At 45.1% G+C, this 22,573-nt stretch overlaps 1 long non-coding RNA gene across 2 annotated transcripts; it reads right to left on the reverse strand.

The window, feature by feature from the left end:
- Positions 1–366: 366 nt before the first annotated feature.
- On the reverse strand, positions 367–20,474 carry LOC140453852 (uncharacterized). Of its 2 annotated transcripts, none has more exons than XR_011952510.1 (3): positions 20,411–20,474; positions 16,791–16,895; positions 367–391 (listed from the first exon to the last, which is right to left on the reverse strand). It is a non-coding gene; the product is annotated as an uncharacterized lncRNA (long non-coding RNA). The 2 variants fall into 2 exon arrangements; XR_011952509.1 differs by lacking the exon at positions 367–391 and adding an exon at positions 2,147–2,214.
- Positions 20,475–22,573: the final 2,099 nt, after the last annotated feature.

The following is a 22,573-nucleotide window of genomic DNA, read 5'->3' on the forward strand; positions in this document are numbered from 1 at the left end:
ATGTTGCTGTGTTATTGCGTGGGTGTAGGCAGGGGTAATGTGATGGTGCTCTTCCTGGAGGACACACTCAGCGTCCCTCATCATCCTGCAGTAACATCAACGGGGTTTCAGTAAATAAAGAAAGAAACCGTTTCCAGGATATGGGCATCACTGGCTCAGCCAGCATTTATACCCCATCACTAGGTACCATTGAGAAGATGGTCGTGAGCTGCTGTCTTGAACCATTCACAGTCCATTTGGTGCAGATAGACCGACAATGCTGGGAGGGAGAGTGTTACAGGATTTTGGCCCAGTGATTCTCCATCTTTGGTTCTTCAAACGCTGGTTAATTTAATCACAATCTGCACATGATTTTGAGATTTCAGACTGCAAATCTTCACCATCTAGCACCCTGTATAAAGGAATATGCACAGATTAGAAGTTCAGAACAGACTATTCTAGTTTCTCTGGAATATCTTTTTCCCCTTTCTTCCCCCAAAGCTGTAACCCTCCAGCCCACTTACTCTCTCCTACCATTCTGACTCTGCTGCCTCGAATGTACACCCTCCTCATTCTCATGGAGTTACTGATAAACAGATCCAAGCCACCACTTCCCATCCCTGGTTTGACTCTGCACCCTTTCTGGGTTTACTTCCTTTCCCTTCAGTTGCTGTAAGTCAATCCTGTAACAGCAGAATGAAACAAAAGGAAGCAGAATGGGAGGTGGCAGATCCTGGACAGAAGAGAAACCTTTAATCTGGGAGAATGGATCAGATTCTTCCTTGTTTCCCATTAGTTTATTCCCAGCGTTACAATGAACTGGGGATGTAGAGTGTTCCCACGAGGGTGTAGTGACACTTTGACCCCCCCAACTGATCAATACTACAAGCAGACACGTTCCTCCTCTAGCCAATCACAGTGTGAAATACTTTCCCCTAATTACCCCAAAACATGTGCTCCAAAACCCACCCACATTCTGCACATATGCAGCGCCGGGTTTCCCAATACACCTGTGGTCCCTGCCTTAGGAATTATGGAAGTTACAGTCCCCATGAAGTCACTGGAGCCCTGTCTCTGGAAAGAGAATGAAACGTGTGGGATGGCAGGGTGTTGTGTATAGGATCCCCATTCAGACAGACAGGACATTTGGCTTGTCACTGGGTTTTACTGAGACATCTGGTTAGACAACCCAATTTCTGAAGTAAGGAATATAGATTCAGTCAATTGCGGGGTGGAGGGGTCAATAAGTGGAAGCAGTTTTAGGCAGAGGTGGCTCAGTGGCTAGCACCTCTGCCTCACAGCTTCAGAGACCATGGTTTGATTCAAGCCTTAGGTGACCATGTGGAGTTTACACGTTCTCCAAGTGGCTGTACGGTTTTGATCGGTGTTCCAGTTTCTTCCCAAAGTCCAACGATGTTCGGGTTAGGTGGATTCGCCATGCTAAACCAAAGTGTCCATGCATGTGCAGGTTAAGCCACTAACCATGGGAAATACTGGGAATGGGTGAGTCTGAATTATAGGATTGGTGTGGACTCGATGGATGAATACCCTGCTTCTGCACTCTAGGGATTCTATTCTATTCTCATGAAGAAGAATGCACCTATCTCGATATGTTATGAATCTGTGGAATTCCCTATTCAAAACGCAGTGGATGCCAAGACAATGAGCAAATTTAATGGACAGATACAGATTTTCAATTTGCAATGAGCTGAAGGGTGAGAGAGAGAGAGAGAGAGCAGGCAGGAAAATCCAGCTGAGACCGAGGCGAGCTCAATCATCATAGTATTAAATGGTGGAGCTGGTTCGAAGGGCTGCATTGCCTCTCCTGTGCCCATTGCTTATCTTCTTAAGGTAATAACTGGAAAGCTGAATCCAAAACTCACCACCTTCACCAAAGGAGATTTTCGGAAAATGTAGGATAGTCAAGTGGAATAGTATTCAATACTGAGATAGTGAGGAAGTGTGTCGAAGATAATGATTTTGCAATTTTAAACTGAGGGGTAACAGTGATTTATGATTATAGATTGTGTCGTACATTCACACTGTCCAGAATACTCTGTTGTGAATATCTATTCTGTAATTTATTACAAAGCCAAGGTCAGTGATAATGAAAACCAAAACACCCAGGAAACATCGCCTTACTTCCTAATCTAACAAAAGACGCGTGATAAATCTGGTTGAATTTAGAACACAGATGGAAAGCGGGGAGATTAAATCCAGTCCGAAGATCCTGTGCTTAAACAAAGGAGACTACAATAGGATGAGGCAGGAGTTGGTAATGTAGACTGGGAGCAAAGACTTTACGGTGGGATAGTTTACAGACAGTGGAGGAATATCAAAGCAATTTTTCGAAGTGCTCAGCAGAAGTATACATCAGTGAAAAGGAAGGACTGTCGGAAAAGGGGTAAGCTGCCATGGGTGTCTAAGGAAATAAGGGAGTCTATCAAATTGAAATAGAAGGCATACAAATTGGTAAAGACCTAGGAGAAACTAGGAGATTAGAAAAACATCAAAGGTCAACTGAAAGCTTGATGGGATTGGGTATAAATAGTGATGAGTAGCTATGCCCAGGGACAGAATAGCAGTTTACACTGCTAGAGGGAAACCTATTGTTTGGGGAACATATGGCCTCTGTAATTGTTGAAGCATTTAACAGTTACCGGAGAGATAATCCTGATCAAGTTAAAAATCACAGCACACTCCAAAAGCTTGTACTTCCAAATAAACCTGTCGGACTATAACCTGGTGTTGTGTGGTTTTTAACTTTGTCCACCCCACCCCAACTCCGGCTCCTCCACATCAGAATCCTGATAGAGAGCTCCACGGAAACTGAAGCACCTGTAAGGTACTTGAGGGAGCCACGGGGGTGTGGGGGGAGGGGTGTGTGGTTTAACCACAGAGTTGAACTGAACTAGACTTTTTTTAACTGTTCTTGCCATGGAGATAATCCTGAGAGACAGTCTCTATGCAAAGTCACAAATCACAAAGGTAGAAGAATGGGAGCCGTACATCGGACCTGATGCTGCCTAAAGGCGTTTTGCACGTAAAATACCCAGGTAACTACCATGTCTCATCAATAAAGACTCAAAGAAGACCTCTCAGAGTTCTGTGCCTTGTAATTCCCATCCAGCAGGGTTCAGGAAGATGAGTACACAGATTAGTCTTCACAATGGAGGATACGAAGAACATGCCAGTAATTGATAAGGAGACTGAGGAAGTTGAGGACCTGGATAATAACCATTATCGTGAAAGAGTTAGAGCTGGGCAAGCTAATGGAGTTAAAGGTACACAAGTCTCATTGCCCTGATGGAATACATCCCAGGATACCAACAGAGTTCGTGGGAGAAATAGCAAAGACACTTAGTTATAGCATCCTACAGCAGAGACAGGCCCTTTGGCCCAAAATGGCCCATGCCGATCAGAATGTCCATCCATGCTAACCCTATTTCCCTGCACTTGGCCCATCTGCTTCTGAAACTTTGCTATCCATGTATTTGTCTAAATGCCTTTTACATGTTTTTAGTGTACCCGCCTCAACCACTTCCACTGGCAGCTCATTCCATATACATACCACCCTCTGTGTAAAACAGTTGCCCCTCAGCTTCCCTTTTATTCCTTCTGCTCTAAATCATAAACTGATGCCCTCCAGTCCTTGGTTCCCTGGGAAAAAGACGGAGTGCATTCACCTTACCCATGCATCTCATCGTCTTATACACCTCTATAAAATATTCCCCCGCAGTTTCCTCTGCTCTAAACAAAAAAGCCCTCGCTTGTCCAACCTCTCCCTATAACGCAGACCCCTGAGCCCTGGCATCATCCTTGTAAATTTCTTCAGCACCTTTCCCAGTTTAATAACTGAAACCTACACTGCATTCATCACATTTCCAGTGTTTCCCCACGGCACTGGAACTGACGGTACAACGCCAATGGATTACAATAAATGATCGATCATTTACTCCGTTACAACAATCCCATTTTCATAGCTTCGTCCATGATGCAGGAATCCTTTTGTCTTTCTGGTTTCATGGTTAATTGCCCTCAAACAAAACCAGTGGCTTAATTGTTCCTGGGAAACGTGCCATGATTGTTTAGACTTTCAAAAACCAATGAAATCTCTCTCCACAGACCCCACGCTAACATGGACTTCACTGTCTCAGTACTTTTTTCCCAATCACACTGAGATTTGAAATATTCGTCCACGGGCAGAATGCACACCTTTCCATCCAGATGAAAAGGCCAATGATATTCAGATCGGCACGGATCAAGTAACTATCACATCTGAACATGAAGTTCAATTTGAATTTCTCAACTGCAAATCCCCCCTTTCAGTACTCTACAGCAGAGAAAACAGAAAGTGCTGGAAATCCTCAGCAGGTCTGGCAGCATCTGAAACGCTGACAGATGCAGGAAACATTGCAGCCTTGAAGAAGTGTTCAGATGATCACACCAGGCACGTGCGCTTGATGGCCAGGATGTAGAAGATGGGGGCATTGTGTTCAACAGTTTTATGCCGGAGACTCTGATCTCATTTGATTCCATGTTTCCCTGCGATTCCCTCTTTTTCGGAAGCAGGCAGGAGTGGGAAGCAGTGGAGAATGTAAATGATGGGTGACCTTTCTAGTGAGGGGATTCGTGTACAGTAGCAGGGATCCCTTTCTGGAAGGGCCTTGGTGAGACCACACCTGAAGTACTGTGTATACCTTTGTTCCCCTTTCCCAAGGAAGGCTCTCCTGATTGTTGAGAGAGTAAAGGAGGGTCACCAGCCTGAGTCCTGGGATGTGGAGATAGTCATGGACTGCAGATGCTGGAAGTCAGAGTCCATCCAATGTGGATCTGGGGAAGTGCAGCAGGTCAGGCTGCATTACAGGAGCAGGAAGGTTGATGTTTTAGGTCGGAACCCTTTGTCAGCCCTGATGAATAGTCCTGACCCGAAATGTCACCTTTCCAGCCCCATCGTATTCATGCTGGTCATCAAGCACCTGTTAATTCTAGTCCCACGTTCTGGCACTCAGCGTGTAACCGATATTGTAGTACCTGGTGTGACCATCAGAACACTTCTTCAAGGCTGCAATGTTTCCTGCATCTGTCAGCGTTTCAGATGCTGGCCGACCAGCTGAGGATCTCCAGCACTTTTTGTTTTTATTGTGGATTTCCCCCATTTTGCTCAAGCACTTAGAGTCAGAGAGCTGTACAGCTCCATATTTTGCTGACTATAATTCCTGGGATGGCAGGACTGATGGATGAAGAGAGATTCAATCGTCATTTCATCATCCTTTCCTTTAGCTTTCTGAGCGGCTGACTACATCATTAATATTCTACCTCCCATTCCCTGTCCTGAATCTGACCAATCTAAGCCTGCACTTTTGTTCCCATCCCCCTGTTAGACTAGTTAAAATGACACCAATGGGACTGGCAAAAGCCTCCACCAGGAGATTTCTCCCAGCTCTGCCCAGGGGTAACTGGTCAGGCTGGTACAAGACCCACCCAGAAACGGTCCCAGTGCCTGAAGAATCTAAACCCTTCTCTGGTACACCATTTCGCCAGTAACACGTCCAGCTGATCTATCCTCTTATTCCTGCTCTCACTAGCACATGGCACTGCGAGTCAGTCTGACATTATTTTATTTCAGGAGCTACATTTTAATGTATCCCTGATCTCCCTATATACAGCTTTCAGGACCTCATCCCTTTGTTTAGTGATGTCATTGGTATCGGTGTGTTCCACAACCACTGGCTTTACCCTCCAGCTCCAGAATGTCCTGCAGCTGCTCCATGATAATCGCGGATCCTGGCACCAGGGAGGTAACATACCATCCTGGATTCATGTCTGTGGTCACAGAAGTGCCTGCCTGTACCCCTGACCATTGAATCCCCTGTCACTATAGCCCTGCCACTGTCTTTCCTCCGTTTCTGTACAGCAGAGCTATCTGTGGTATCATGAACCTGGCTGTTGCTGATTTCCCGAGAAGCCACTCCACCGCATTCACCCCAACAGAATTCCAAGCAGGATTCAGTATCTTTTTGAGAAGTGGATGATCACTGGGGATTCCTGCACTGCCTTCCTGAGCCTTTTATTTGGTTTGATGGTCACCCATTCCCTTTCTGCCTTGCAGTGTGACGAACTCATTAAATGTGCTGTCCATAACATTCTCATATGCTCCACAGTGAGTCCACTCATAACTCCAGGTCTGAAAAGCAGTTTCCCAGTAGCTGTTGGTGGGCCCACTTCCTGCACACATAGCCGTCAGGGACACTGAAAGTATCCCTTATTTCCCACATTGTACAAGAGGAGCACACCACGGGTCTGAGGGCTCCTGTCACAACGTCTCTCTGGATTCAGCTAATTGCTCCCATTAAGAGAATTTAAAAGAACGTTCAACTTTCCTCCACTTCAAACATTTCCATTATATGTCAAAAACCCCAATCTTTACTTAAGCTGATACGTTATATTTTAAAAACTTAACAAATACTCTGCAGGTATCACTTATAAATTGGCTGTTCCCATTGGTACCATGTGAACACTCAGTGCAGCCCTGTCATTTTCATTGTCTGGTCACACCTACACTGCCCTCAGCCTCCTGTCCTGTTCCAATGCATCACAATGGGAGCTCAGGGACAGCACCTCATCTTTCAGCTCAGCCCTTTGTAACCCCAGAGTCAACATGGACCTCAGCTGTTTCTGGATGAACAGACAGTTGTCAGAACCTGGAACATTCCACCTGAAAATGTGCTGGAATTTGAGTTCACAAAGAATTTTAATGAGAATTTTGCAGGGAGTTGAAAATTAGGAGTTTACAGGTTAACATCATGAAGTGAGTGATTGGGACTAAATCTGACAGTTCCTGCAAAGAGACGAGGTATAATCTGGATAAATCTGTGCTCCCACTCAGGCCAAATCGCCCATGGGCGATTCAACCACAAATTTGAACATCTTTCTGCATGTTGCTTCACAAAAGTATTGGAGAAATTTTCCCAGAGACAGAACAGACAGCCCTTTCTCCTTCCACAGTAAAATGCTAATGATATCCAGATCCTGATGACTCCGTTGAGTGCAGAAATCTGCTTTTTTGAGATCCTGTCCTCAATTATTCTCATTTAATATCCCATAGAAAGAATTCACAAAACAAATCTCAGCCAGCGCAGGATGAATTGGAAAGAAAAATATTTCTCTGGCATGTGTCTAGTGTTTAAGCGCTCCTCTTTAAATCACCCCTCCCCCACCCAGGAAGAGGACATGTCCATGCACCTTGCTGTACCATGCCCCCAGTAAAAATGGCGGCCATAACCCAGGACCTATCACTGACTGAGGCCCACAGCCGTTTTCCCATTTGCTGTAAACATGGGACCAAGAGTTTCTAATTCAGGACTAACACCCTGTACAGATGGGTAAATAAAACCTCCCAGTCTAAACTGAATCATTTTCTCCCAGTTTCCGCTGCCTCTCCCCCTTCCCAGTTTCCGGCCCCTGCACAAACCAAGGGCCATTCCGGGTCCAGTGACCCTTCCTCAGAACCGATGGCAGCTGGGAAAATTAGACTCCCTACAGTGTGGAAACAGGCCATTCGGTCCAACAAGTCCACAGTGACCCTCCGAAGAGTATCCTATCCAGACCCATTCCGCTACTCTGTTACTCTAAATTTCTCCTGAACAACACACCTCACCTGAACACATCCCTGAACACGACGGGAAATTTAGCTTGGCCAATTCACCTAACCTACACATCTTTGGACTGCAGGAGATAGGGGAAAAGAGTAAATAATAGGTGGGATGGAGCGACCCTTCAACAACATGGCAACATTTACTCATCTCCTCTCCCCGACCTTATCTCAGATCCAACCCTCCAACACAGCACCGCCCTCTAACTGTCCCATCTGTCCATCTTCCTTCCCAATTATCCACTCCACCCTCTCACCATTACCCCCACCTGCATTTTCCTATCGCCTTCCCAACTACCGTCCCACCAGCCCTACACACCCATCCTATTATCTGTCCTCTTCCCCACCCTCACATTCCTGAAGAAGTGCTTAGGCCCAATATGTCAATTCGCCTGCTCCCTGCATACTGCCTGACCTGCTGTGCACATCCAGCGCCACACTTTAACACAAGCTGGAAGAACATCACCTCATCTTCTACCTGGGGACCCTTCAGCCCTCTGGCCTCAATATTGGATTCCATAATTTTAGGTCCTAAGTCTCCTATGTACTAGTGTCCTAGCCACCATCCCATAGACCAGGCCCTGTTATTACATCGCCTGCAATTATACACTACCTATGGTTAGTCACTGACAGTCTCCATAAACAGCTATTCACCCTCCCCCAGCCAGATCGTTATACATTCCTTTGTCCAACTGCTCCCATCGTGTTCTTTGGAACCTATCACCACCTATCATTTACTCCTTAACCCCTACCTTCTGCATATAAACCAACATTGTTTCTCAGGAACAGCAGTTCTGACGAAGGGTCATTGGATCAGAAATGTTAACTTTGACTTCTCTTCACAGATGCTGCCAGACCTGCTGAGCATTTTCAGGATCTTCTGGTTATTGTTTCTGATTTACAGCATCCGCAATTCCTTTTGTTTTCATTTACTGGGTGTTTGCAATTCAGGTCCAGCAGCCAACAGCGTGTGTTTATCAACCCACCCAGTACACAAACTCAATTTCTCTCCCACTCTCTTCACACTCACTGGGTCCCCCCTCACAGTGACATTGCACCTGCACAGCTCATCGTCACGTGTTGGCCTGCTGGTCACACCCCTCATTCACTCCCATTGGCGGGAGGATTACACCAACTCCCCTATTGGTCTGAAGCTGCCATTAATCAGCCAGGTCCCATTGTGACTTGAGTGGTAGGAGGCTGAGGGGTGACCTCAGAGGTTTATAAAATCATGAGGGGCGTGGATGGGATACAGAGGCAAGGTCTTTTCCCTGGGGTTAGGAAGTCCAGAACGAGGGGGCATAGGTTTAAGGTGAGAGGAGAATGATATAAAAGAGACCCAAGGGGCAACATTCTTCATGTGCGTGTATGGAATCTACTGTCAGGGAAGTAGTGTAACTATACAAGCTGTCACCATTTGAAAGGCAGCTGGATGGGTATATGAATAGGAAGGGCGTAGAGTGATATGGGCCAACGTCTGTCATATAGGACTAGATTAGGTTGGGATATCTGGTCGGTGTGGACGAGTTTGACTAAAAGGTCTGTTTCCTTGCTGTACATGACTGTGGCTCTGCCCTGGGATGAGCTTCATCATTCAGTGAATGGGGCAGTATCACAGAGCACAGGGTCTGGGGGTTATTAAGCCCATTGGGGCTGTACTTTCTTCCTCTGGAGATGCTGCCAATCTGCCCTTACTCCACTCCCATTTACCAGTAGCCCTCCACATTTATCCTCAAATAGTTAAATTCCAAATCTGTTTTGACAATAACAAAAGCTGCATCCAGCTGTGATTGAAACTGTTCCAGATGCTCAGAACCTACTGAGTTTTTAACCTGCATTATTTGCCAATTACCTGAAGGTAGTTACCAAAAATTGTGACAATAATTTCTCTCAGTGTCTCTGTAAATTAAATATCCTGGAAACAAATCTGTTTCTGGTTGAAATCACTGCTTAAGCTTCTCAGCTCCAAGGAGACTTGTCAGGTCTTTTGCTAACTTTCCATAAAAGAGAAATGTATCTTAATTTGAATTTATTAGTGTCATAGAGATGCACAGCACAGAAACAGACACTTCGGTCCAACTCGTCAATGCCGCCCAGATATCCTAAATTAATCTCGTCCCATTTGCCAACACTTGGCCCATATCCTTCTAAAAGTTTCCTGAACACGTACCCAATCAGATGCCTTTTAAATGTAATCCTACCAGCCTCCACACTTCCTCTGGCAGCTCATTCCATACACGTACCATATTCAGCTTGAAAACATTGCTCTTTCGATCACATTTAAATCTTTTCCCTCACACCTCACGTCTGTGCTGTCTGGTTTTGGACTCCCCTAACCTGGGAATAAGACCCTGGCTGTTCACCCTAACCATGTCCTTCACGATTTATCAACCTCGAAGGTCACCTCTCAGCATCCGATGCTCCAGTGAAAACAGCCCGAGCCTATTCAGCCTCTCTGTATGGGTCAAACCCTCAACCCTGGAAACATCTTTGCACATCTTTTCTGAATCCTTTCAAGATTTATAATATCATTCCGATAGCAGGGAGACCAGGACTGAAAGCAGAATTCCAGAAATGGCTGAATCAATGTCCTGTACAGCTGCAAAATAATGTCGCAACTCCTATACATAATGCACAGACCAATAAAGGCAAGTGCACCAAACACCTTCTTCACCACCCTGTTTATTCCACTTACAAAGAACTATGAACCTGCACCTCAACGTCTCTTTGTTCAGCAACACTCCCCAGGCCCTTCCCATTAAATGTACAAGTCCTGCCCTGATTTGTTTTTCCAAAATGCAGGACCTCACATTTATTTGAATTCCACTCCATCTGCCACTCCTCAGCCCAGTTGATTGAAGTCTCATTGTATTCTGAGGTAACTTTCTTCCCTGTCCACTGCATCTCCAATTTTGGTGTCTATGTAAAATCACTAACCATAGCTCCTATATTCACATAGAAATGATTTATATAAATGATGAAAAGCAGTGGACCCAACACCAATCCTTACACCATATTGCTCATCACAGGCTTCCAGTCCGAAAAGCAACCCTTCACCACTATCCTCTGTCTCCAATTTTCCAGCCAATTTTGTATAATTTGTTAACCAGTCTGTTATGTTGAACCTGTTGAACATCTTTCTGAAGACCAAGTTAGTGATTTCCATGCACAAATCCATGCTGACTATCCCTAATTATTTCTTGCCTTTCCAATTACGTGCAAATCCTGTCCCTGAGAAGCCCTTCCAACAACTTGCCTGACTTCAGGCTCACCGGTGTATTGTTCCCTGGACTTTCCTCACCACTTTTCTCAAATAATGGCGCCCGTCTTACAGCACCTCACCTGTGGCTATTGGCGATACAAATATCTCAGCGAGGGGCCCGGCAATCACTTCCCTAACTTCCCACAAAGTTCTGGGACACACCTGATCAGGTCCCAGGGATTTATTCAGCTTTATGTATTATAAGATATCCAGTACCTCATTCTCTGTAATATGGACACTTGTCAAGTTATCACTATTTATTTTTCCAAACTGTCTCACTTCCACATCCTCTTTACGTAAAAGCTGACATGTAATCCTCCCACCTCCGATGGTTCCACAGACAGCTTTGCTGATCTTTGAGGGACCCTATTCTCTGCCTGGTTACTCTTTTATCCTAGGTGTATTTGTCGAATCTCTTTGGGTTCTCCGTTAAACCTATTTCCCAAAGCTATCTCATGTCCACTTTTAGCCCTCGTGGTTTCCCCCGACTATACTCCTACTGCCCTTTTACACCTGGACGGATTCACGCAAACCCAGCTGTGTGTACCTGCCATATCCCTCCTTCATTTTCTTGACCAGGCCCTCAATTTCTCTCGACAGGCAGCATTCCTTACACCTACCAGCCTTGGCCTTAACAGTAACATTCTGTCTGTGTACTCTCGTTGTTGCAGGCCTATGGGCGCAATGGCAGATGAGGACAGAGAAGCAATCATTCTCAGTAAAGAGGTGGTGTTGGGAAAGATAACAGCCTAAAGGTAGATGGGTTGACTGGCTGTGATGGAGTGCATCCCAGGGGACTATAACAGATGGCAGAGGCTAAATAGCAAACGCACTCGTGATAATTCACTAAAATGTGCTGGACTCTGGGACGGTTCTGACAGATTAGATAGCTGCAAATGTGATGCCAATATTTTAAAATAGACCTGTTAGCATAACGTCTGTAGTGGGGGAAATGCTCGATCTCTCAAGGAAGAAATAGTGAGCTATCTTGATAGAAATTGTCTCAGAGCAGACACAGCATCGATTCATGAAAGGTAGACAACACTAAGCTGATTGGTAGAGCAATGTGTGCAGAGGCCAATGTAAGTCTGCAGAGGGATACGGAAAGGTTACGTGAGTGGGTAATGGTCGAACAGATGGAGGACAATGTTGGAAAATGTGAGGTCATCCATTTTGGTCGGACTAACAGCTAACTGATGAAATGGTGAAAACTTGCAGCACGCTGCTGTACAAAGGGAGCTGGGTTTCCTTGTACATGAATCAGAGGAAGTTGGTTTGCAGGTGCAGCAGGTAAATAAGACAGTGAAGGGAATATTGTCCTTCATTGCTGGAGGGATGGTTATGCTGCAGCTGTACAGGGTGCTGGAGAGGGTACACCTGGAGTACTGAGAACAGGTTTGGTCTCCTCACTTCAGGAAGGATGTACTGGCACTGGAGAGGGTGCAGTGGAGGATCACTAGTTTGAGTCAGGATTTCAGAGGGTTGGCGTATGCGGAGAGATTGAGAAAACTAGTTCTATACTCATTGAAATTTCGAAGTATGGGGGGTTGGATAGGAAAAAAATTAAAATTATTAAGGGAGTAGATAAACTAGAAGCAGCGAGGTTATTTACACTGGGGATGGAACAAACTAGGGAGCAGAGAGTCAAAATAAGGGGATATCAGATTTAGGACTGAGTTCAGGATGACTTCTTCAGATAAATCTGTGAATCTGTGGAATTTGCTGCTGAGTGCAGCAGTTGATGTTATCAACTTGACTATCGTTAGGTCAAAAGGTAGATTTATGAACAGGAAAGGAATTAAGGGTTATGGTGAGAGAACAGGAAAGTGGAGCTGAGGCCATGAAAAGACCAGCCCTGACCTTATTGAATGGCAGAGCAGGCTTGAGGGGCCAGGTAGCCTACTCCTGCTCCTCTTCCTTATGTTCTTATGTTTCCACTTTCCAGCTGTCCCTTTACCTGGGAATAGCAAAGAAATATTGAAAGGTCTCGCCTTGTACCGTTAAAATTCACCTTTGTCCAATTTAGAACACCGTTTAGATCTGGTTTATTACTTTCTGTAACTATTTTAAAACTAGTAGAATTATCAGAGAATCCTGAGAGTGTGGAAGCAGGCCATTCGGCCCATCACATTTACACTGACCCTCAAAGCCTCCTACATTAAACCTGTAACGCTGCATTTCCTATGGCTAATCCACCTAGCTTGCACATCCCTGAACAATATGGGCAATTCAGCCTGGAATATCCACCCAACCTGCATATCTTTAGATAGTGGGAGGAATCCACAGCAAACAGACAAAACCCACGCAGATAATAACAATAAGGTGATCATCCCTTTCTTATTTGCCCGGTCAACCTAAATAACTTCGCTGAACGTAATCTCAGAATATCCTCCATCAGCACAACTGTAATGCTACTCCTAATCAAAAAGGCCACTCCGCCCCCTCTCATATCCCCCTTTCTATCCTTCCTCTTGCATCGATACCCCGGAACATTACGCTGCCAGTCCTACACATCTCTGACCAACGTTTCTGTAAAACTCATGATATCCCAGTGCCACATTCAAAACCATACCCTGAGCCCATCTGCGTTCCCTGTCAGGCCTGTTGCATTGAAGTAAATGCAGTATAACTTGTCAGTTCTACCTGGTTCTGTGCCTTGCCCTTGCCTGCCTTTACTGTCTGACTTCTGAACTGTACCAGCCTCAGACTTACCTCTTTTCTCACCATCTCTTTGAGTTTACCCACACTGCCTCACTGGTTTAATGACCCCTGAGTATTACGAGCAAATATACCTGCCTGGATATCAGAGACCTTCCAATTAATGTACAATCCATTCTTCTTATGCACATCAACTCTACTCAAGAGGAGATTACAATGATCAAAAGATGTGAATCCTTCTGCCCTACACCAGCTCCTTCGCCAATCTTTCATCTCCTCCATCCTGCTATTCCTACTCTCACGAGCATGTAGCACCTGGAGTAATCCACATATTATGACCGAGGACCTGGTTTATTATATTCCAGGCTAATTTGCTACATTCTCTCATCAGGACTTTATCTTTTCCCCTTCCTTTGTCATTGGTACCAATGTACAATGACCTCCCACTGGTCATTCTTTCCTTTGAGAATATTCTGCTACCTGTCCGAAACATCCTTGACCCTGGCACCAGGGAGGTACCACCCCATTCTGATGTCTCACTGTCAGCTGCAGAAAAGGCAGTCTGTGCCCGACTAGAAAGTCCCTTATCATCCTTGAGCATTTGAAATCTGATATACCTCTCATTATAGTGGAGTCAATCTCAGTACCAGTAACTTGGCTGTCAGTATAACATTCCCTGAAAGTCTATGACCACCGACATTATCCAAAACACTATACTTTTTTGAGATGGGGATAGGCACAGGAGACTCATGGCTGAAAAAATGTGTTGCTGGAAAAGCGTAGCAGGTCAGGCAGCATTAAAGGAGCAGGAGAATTGACGTTTCGGGCATAAGCCCTTCTTATGTCCGAAATGTCGATTCCCCTGCTCCTTGGATGCTGCCTGACCTGCTGCGCTTTTCTAGCAACTCATTTTTCAGCTCTGATCTCCAGCATCTGCAGTCCTCACTTTCCCTCTCCTACCTTTCCGAGAGGTAACCCATCTACCTGACTGTATCTGCAGTTTCCAGCCTGAAACTGCCACCTATCACACATCCTGACTCTTGTAAATTCTTCATTACCATTAAGCACTGCTCCATCTGATCCATGTGATCCAAGAGGTTTTGCATCACTTCCTGCAGGCTATCATCAGGATCATTCAAACTCCCCCTACTCCCCTCCAGGAAGTCCACATCATTGTGCGAATGGTCATCTTTGCACCTTAATCTGTAGACCCAGAAAAAGGTAGAGTCTTACAGCTTTACAAAAGACTACTTTCGAATACATTAGAACCTGTATTTTATATTTAAAACATTCAACCAAAAGATCATAACAGAGGCACTTAAACTAGTAAACACTCACCCTACTGAATGTTGCGGATTTTAAAAAGTAAAACAGAGTAAGATTTACCTTTTAAGAGACTGAAACCCACTGAGCTGATCCCCGGCTGCGAGTCACAGGCATACAGCACGGAAACAGACCCTTCAGTCAAACTCGTCCATACCGACCAGATATCCGAACCTAATCTCGTCCCATTTGCCAGCACTTGGTCGATATCCCTCTAAACCCTTCCTATTCATATACCCATCCAGATGCCTAATAAATGTTGCAATTGTGCCAGCCTTCACAACTCCCTCTGGCAGCTCATTCCATAAACGCAACACCGTCGCATGAAAAAGTTGCCCATTAGGCCCCTTTTACATCTTCCCCCTCTCACGCTAAATCTATACCCTCTAGTTCTCGACTCCCTCACTCCAGTGAAAATACCTTATCTATCTATCCGATCCATGCTCATGATTTTATAAACCTCTGAGATCACTCCTTAGCCTCTGACACTCCAGGGAAACAGCCCCAGCCTGTACAGCCTCTCCCTTTATCTCAAACCCTCCAACCCTGGCAATATCCTTATGAATATTTTGTGAACCTTTCAAGTTACACAACATCCTTGTGATAGGTAGAGAACAGAATTGTGCACAATATTGCAAGAGTGGCCAAACCAATGTCCTCAACAGCTGCAACATGACCTCCCAACTCTCTTACTCAATACTCTGACCAATAAAGGAAATCATATCAAACACCTTCACTATCCTATCTACCTGCGCCTCTCCTTTCAAGGAGCTGTGAACCTGCACAGCAAGGTCTCTTTGTTCTGCAACACCCCCCAGGACCTGACCATGATGTGTATCAGTCCTGCTAAGCTTTGCTTTTCCAAAATGCAGCACCTCGCACTTATCTGAATTGAACTCCATCTGCCACTCCTCAGCCCATTTGCCCATCTGATCAAAATCCCATTGAAATCTGAGGTAACCTTCTTCACTGTCCACTACCCCTCCAATTCTGGTGCCATCTACAAACTTACTAACTATACCTCCTGTGTTCACATCCAATTCATTTATATAAATGATGAGAAGTCGTGGACCCAGCACCAATCCTTGTGGCATTCCACTAGTCACAGGCCTCCAGTCTGAAAAATAATCATCCATCACCACCACCCTCTGTCTTCTGCCTTTGAGCCAGTTCTATATCCAGATGGCTACTTCCATGAGATCTAACCTTGCTAACAAGTCTCCCATTGGGAACCTTGTCGAACACCTTACTGAAGTCCATATAGATCACATCTACTACTCTTCTCTCATCAATCCTCTTTGTTACTTCTTAAAAACAAGATCAAGTACGTGACATGATTTGCCACACAGAAAGTTATGCTGACTATCCCTAATCAGTCTGTGCTTTTCCAAATACACGCAAATCCTGCCGTTCAGGGCTCCCTCCAGCACCTAGTCTAGCACATCATCTGTGGTTCCCGGGGCATGTCCAAACCACCTTCGTTAAATAGTAGTACCATATTGAACAACTGGCAGTCTTCTGGCACCTCAGCTATGACTATCAATAATACAAAAATCTTAGCAAGAGGCCCAGAAATCACTTCCCTCGCCTCCTGCAGAATTTGTGGATACACCTGATCAAAGCCTGGGGATTGATTCACCTTTATGCGTTTCCAATATCCAGTACTCTGTATTATGGACAATTTTCAAGATGTCACCATTTATTTCCCCACATTGTACATCTCCCATGTCCTTCTCCACAGTAAATACTGATGCAAAATATTGCATTTTGATAAAACAAACGAGTGCAGGACTTACACTAGTTAAACGTAATGCTTTGAGTAGTGATATGGAAAAAAGAGACCGAGGGGTTCAGGTCATCCTAGTCTGTGTCACATGTAGACAGGGTGGTTAAGAAGGTGGTTAGCACACTTACCTTCATTGCTCAGACCTCTGAGTACCGGAGTTGGGAATTTAGGTTGAGGCTGTACAGGATGTTGGGGAGGCCTCTTCTGGAATACTGTGTCCAGTTCTGGTTGTGCTGTGATAGGAAGGATATTATTAAATTGGAGCGGATTCGGAAGAGACTAACCGGGATGTTGCCATGAATGGAGGGATTGTGTCACAAGGAGAAGCTGAATAGGCTGGGATGCTTTTTCACTAGAGCATAGGAGGTTGAGGGATGACCTTAGAGGTCTATAAAACCATGAATCGTGTAGACAAGGTGAATGGCCGGGGGTGGGGTGGGGGCGGGGGCGGTGGGGAATTCAAGACCTGGGTGCATACAATTTGAAAATAGATGAGAAAGGTTTAAAAAGTAAATTGGGGATTTGTTTTTACTTTTACATGTGTGAAATGAACTCCCAGAAAAAGAGGCAGCTGTGAATAAAATTACAATGTTTAAAAGACATTTAGACAAGTACATAAATAGGAAATGTTTGGATGAATGTGGACCAAGTGGAGGGAGGGGCTTATGTTGGGAATTATGGTCGACACGGACTGCTTTAACCACAGGGTCTGTCTCTGTTCTGTATCACTTTATGACTCTAACTCTCGCTATCTTTGTGAATTCCTCCATGCTCACAATTCCCCAGATCACTGTCACCTCATCCAGACTAAACTCTTCCTTATCTCTAGAAATCCTCTCTAGCCTCACAACCATCACTATCTCTGGTATCACAAACATCTCGATCTCTGTAACATCCTCCAGTCTCCTCCCATCTCATCACCCTCACGATCTCTAATCTTGACAACCCCCACAAATCTGTCCTTCTCCACATTAAACACTGATGCCACACGTTAAGTATCCCCCCGACTACCCCATCTCCTGCGTCTTCACACATAGGCTGCCTTGTTGATCTTTGAGGTGGCCTATTCTCTCTCTAGTGACCCATTTGCTCTTAAATGTATTTCTAAAAACCCTTTCCCTATTCGCCAAAGCGGTCTCCTGTCCCCTTTTTGCCTTACTGATTTAACTCTTAACTATACTCCTCTTGCCTTTATACTTAAAGGATGTTTGTGATTTTTGGATTGGAATAAATGCGAAATATTACATCTTGATAAAACAAACGAAGGCTGGACTTACACTGATTAGAAGTTGGGCCTCGGGTAGTGATATGGAACAAAGAGACCGAGGGGTTCAGGTCTTTGAACTATGTGTCACATGCAGACAGGGTGGTTCAGAAAGGCTTTAGTACATTTGCCTTCATTGCTCAGATCTTTGAATATAGGAGTTAGGACGTTATGTTGAGGTTGTACTGGATGTTGGGGAGGCCTCTTCTTGAATACTGTGTCTAATTCTGGTTGTGCTGTTATCGGAAGGATATTCTTAAATTGGAGCAGGTTCAGAATAGATTTACCAGGATGGTGATGGGAATGGATGGTTTGAGTTATAAGCAGAGTCTTGATAGGCTGGGTCCTTTTTCACTGGAGCACAGGAGGCTGAGGGGTGACCTTATTCGAGGTTGATAAAATCCTGAAGAGTTTCGGTAATGGGAACAGCAGGTGCCCTTTCCAGGAGGGGGCGCGATTCAAGATTGGGGACATACGTTTCTCACGTTAAAAAGTCAGGCTTTAAAAAGAAGTTCCGGGTTTTATTTTTTGTTTTTGCACAAAGAGTGGTTCACATGTGGAATAAACTTTCAGAGGACGTGGTAGATGTGAATGCAATTACAATTTCAGGGTGGCACAGTGGCTCAACGGTTAGCAATGCTACCTCTTAGCGCCAGGGACACAGGCTCAATTCCTGTATTGGGTGACTGTCCATGTGGAGTTTGCATATTCTTCCCCATGACAGCGTGGGTTCCTCCAGGTGCTCCCGTTTCCTCCCACAATCCACACATGTACAGGGTAGGTGAACTGGCCGTGCTCAATTGCCCATAATGTTCAGGGATGATTGGGTTGAGTGAATTAGTCAGGTGTAAATATAGAGCAAAAGGGTAGGAGAATGGGATTCTAATAGGAAAAAACCATTTGGACCCGTATATCAATAGGGAATGCTAGGATGGACTTGAACCAAGTGGAGGCAGGTGCGATTAGTTCAGTTCGAATTTATGGTCGACACGGACTAGTTGGACCACAGGGTCTGTGTCGATGCTGTGTAACTTTATGGCTCGTTATCTCTATAAATTCCTCGATGCTTGGAACTCTCCCTATCAGTGCCACCTCATCCAGCCTTACAAAGCTTCCTCATTTCTATAATTCCTCTCCAGCCTCAAAATCCAAAAACCTCTATCACAAATATCTCTAGCTCTGTAACATCCTCCATCCTCACAATCCTTTCCAACTTGCATCTCCTCCAGCTTCATTATCCTCCCCATGTGGAATCCCCTCCAGTCTCTCAAAGCTCTGCTATATGTGCCTTTCTTTATTTCCAGCTTTCAGGATGCCCAATGTTTATTTTTCACTGGATGATTGCCCTTTACAATTCCTGCGCTGAGCTTCTGAATTTCCTCTTAAGCCTCTGCGTCTCACTTTCCTCCCAAAAACATTGACCAATCACGTGTCATCTATTCCAGTATCACCTTTTCTGACCTGATGTCCAATGGAGCCTGTCATATTCCTATAATAAACATCTCAGCGGTCTACAGAACAGAAAAACGCTCTGGTGGTCCAGCGGGTCTGTGAGAAAGAAAACTACCACCGAACTATCCTCATCTATTTTCCAGTACTTGTGGAAAAGTGTCATCTATCATGGCATAGCAAGTGCACACTAAATACATCTCAAATGTTTTGGGGATTTGTGTCTCCCACCCTCACAGACAGTGAGGTTTAGTGCAACTGTTGCTCGATGATGACATCACCCACAGGAACACAGAGCAGCTGGGTCTGTGCAAACCAGAGATCGCCAAACATTGGGAAGGATGGCAGGGTCCCTGAGAGGGGGCACAGGAGAGTTACCAGGATGGTTCAAGGAATGGGGGATTTTATTTGCAGGGACATGGGTGTTGTTAATACATATCAAGAATATCCATCTTTAATAGATGGACTCTCGTTCTCAACCTCTCCCCTTGCCTGGGCTGTGGTAACCTTCAGGTTAAACCACCACCGGACATCTCTCCCTAATGCGAGAGCAGCCCTATGGTCTGGTAGGACAATGCTGACTTTACCTTTTACACAGTGATGCCATTGTGCATCGGGGGTGGAGAGAGGGAATGTTGAAGGTGGTGGATGGGACACCACTGAGGCACAGTGTTTTGTCCTGGAGGATGTTCACTTTCTTTAATACTGTTGAGGGCTGCACTGATCCAGGCAAGTGGAGAATATTCCAACACGATCCTGATGTGTGCCTTACAGAGAGCAAACAGACATTGGGGAATCAGGGGTTTGGGAAAACTGAGATTGTTCTCCTTGTTGCAAAGGAAATTGAGGGGAGCTGAGAGACAAGTGCTTACAAAACATATACAGTAGGATGTTAAACCTTGCACTCATCAACTCATCATAAATGGATTACTGGACACATATTGAAGATTTCGGGGAGATCTATTGACAGGACGGTTTGATTCAAAGGAGAATTTTTATGCAGAAAATGGAATTGAGCTGGAACAAAACACTCACACACAGTGCAGATATCCAGGTCCTGATGAATGGAGTAATTCAATCAGAGTTTGGCGTTACAATTACTGAGATTCCCATCTGAATATCAGATTAGATTAGATTATGATTATTAAGTCCACATCGCACCTGCCGAAGCGAAACCCACCCATACCCCTACATCTACCCCTTACCTAACACTACGGGCAATTTAGCATGGCCAATTCACCTCACCAGCACATCTTTGGAGTGTGGGAGGAAACCGGAGCACCCGGAGGAAACCCACGCAGACACGGGGAGAATGTGCACAGTCAGTCGCCTGAGGTGCTCTGGTGCTGTGAGGCAGCAGTGATAACCACTGTGACACCACGCCGGCCACAAAATGTCTTTTGGAAATCTCAGTACACCACAGCTACCGGGTCTCTGCAGTTGGAATGTCGTCTTAGAATTCCAGGAGATTACTTACACGTGGCCTGCCTTTCATGAACCAACACTGCGTCTGCTATTTCTATCAAGATGCATTGCCATTTATTCCTTGATTACAGGTTGAAATATTTTCCCCACTACAGATGATAGGTTAACCGGTCTATAATTCCCCAACTTCTGTCTGTCTCCATTTTTAAACAGTGGTGTCTGATCTCCTGTTTTCCAACATGCAAACTCCACACAGAGAGTCGCCTGAGGCGGGAAATGAACCCGGATCTCTGGTGCTGTGAGGCAGCAGTGCTAACCACTGTGCCACGGTGCCGCCCACTAATATCCACCTGTAGTATCCTGTAATACAAGTTTATAAAATCTGTCACTGTCAGGTCAGGTGAGAAACTCACACCATCCCTTCCTCCTGGTCCAGGATGACTGTACACATTACCCCTTGTGGAGACCAGCAGTCAGTTCAGGGGGAAATCTATGTGGGTTTCTTTGAGTTTCCACCTTGGGACTTCATGTGACTGAACAGGGCAGATCTTTCATAGATGGGACAGAATGATCCAAGGGGCAGTGAGATGTGGAGAGCAGGATGTCCTTCATTTTCTTTCCTTCCGTGTTGCCGCTGTGCCTCATCAATAAGACATGGGGGGGTGAAAGTCTCATGCAGCTCGATGGGCAAGTTGTCTCCATTCTGACCAATGGGCAGCAAGATCCTCCAAGTCACTCCAAACAATCTCTCTGAAAAGACAGCAACTCAGCATGCTTCCCACTGTCCAGTGCTCCCTGGAAAGATTCAGAAGAATGAGGGGGGAATCTCCTAGAAAATGTAGAACAGTAAACTTCCAAAACGATTATAAACAGTTTACAGAGAGGGATTCGGAGAAGTGGACAAGTTGGTAAATGGAGCATAACGTGGGATAATGTGAAGTTGTTCATTTTGGAGGTAATAAAAGAACAGAGGACTATTTAAATGGTGGAAACTGTCGAAACCTGCAACACAAAAGGGACCAGGGGGTAACTGTGCAGGAAACACAGAAAGCTAGCACACAGTTACAACAGGTCATCAGGAAGGGGAATGGAATATTATTCCTGATTTCAGGGTTTTTGCAGTATAAGAGTTTGGAGTATATACCTGAGAGCCACTTTATACAGTGCGAGTGAACCACATTGGAGTAATGAGAGAAGTTTTGGACGCTTTATTTAAGGAAATACATCACTTCATCGGAAGCATTCAGAGAATCTTGACTGGGATGATCCCTGGTTTGCAGGGACTATCTTTTAAGAAAAGGCTGAAGAAGTTGGGACTTGACTCATTGGACTTGGGGGAGAATGAGAGGGAATCTTATGGAAACATATAGGCTTATGAAGGGGTATGACAGGTAAACACTGAGAGGATGTGTCCCATCATGAGGGAACCTAGAACCAGATTCTGGGTCAGTTGCAGAATCAAGGGTTCTGTTTTAGATTTGTCAACTTTAATGCAACACAGACATGGGTAAAGGGTTTCAGTAGCAATGGAGCTGGGGTGAGGTGGAGAAAAGCAAAATTTTAGAGATTGGAATTCCTGGTGTTTGCAATGGTGTAGATGTCTGATCAGGAGGTCACCTTGGGGTCAGAATATGAGAGCAATATTGTGAAGTTGTGCCTCAGGCATTTCCCAGTAAGAGGGAGGGGCTCAGCAGTAAGGGAAAGTAATTTGTAATAGCAACTGAAGGCAATGGGTTTAACCATTGCAGTGTTTCATTGGAGGAAATTGAAGCC

The sequence above is a fragment of the Chiloscyllium punctatum genome, chromosome 28 (assembly GCF_047496795.1).
Source record: "Chiloscyllium punctatum isolate Juve2018m chromosome 28, sChiPun1.3, whole genome shotgun sequence".
Classification (NCBI taxonomy): domain Eukaryota; kingdom Metazoa; phylum Chordata; class Chondrichthyes; order Orectolobiformes; family Hemiscylliidae; genus Chiloscyllium; species Chiloscyllium punctatum.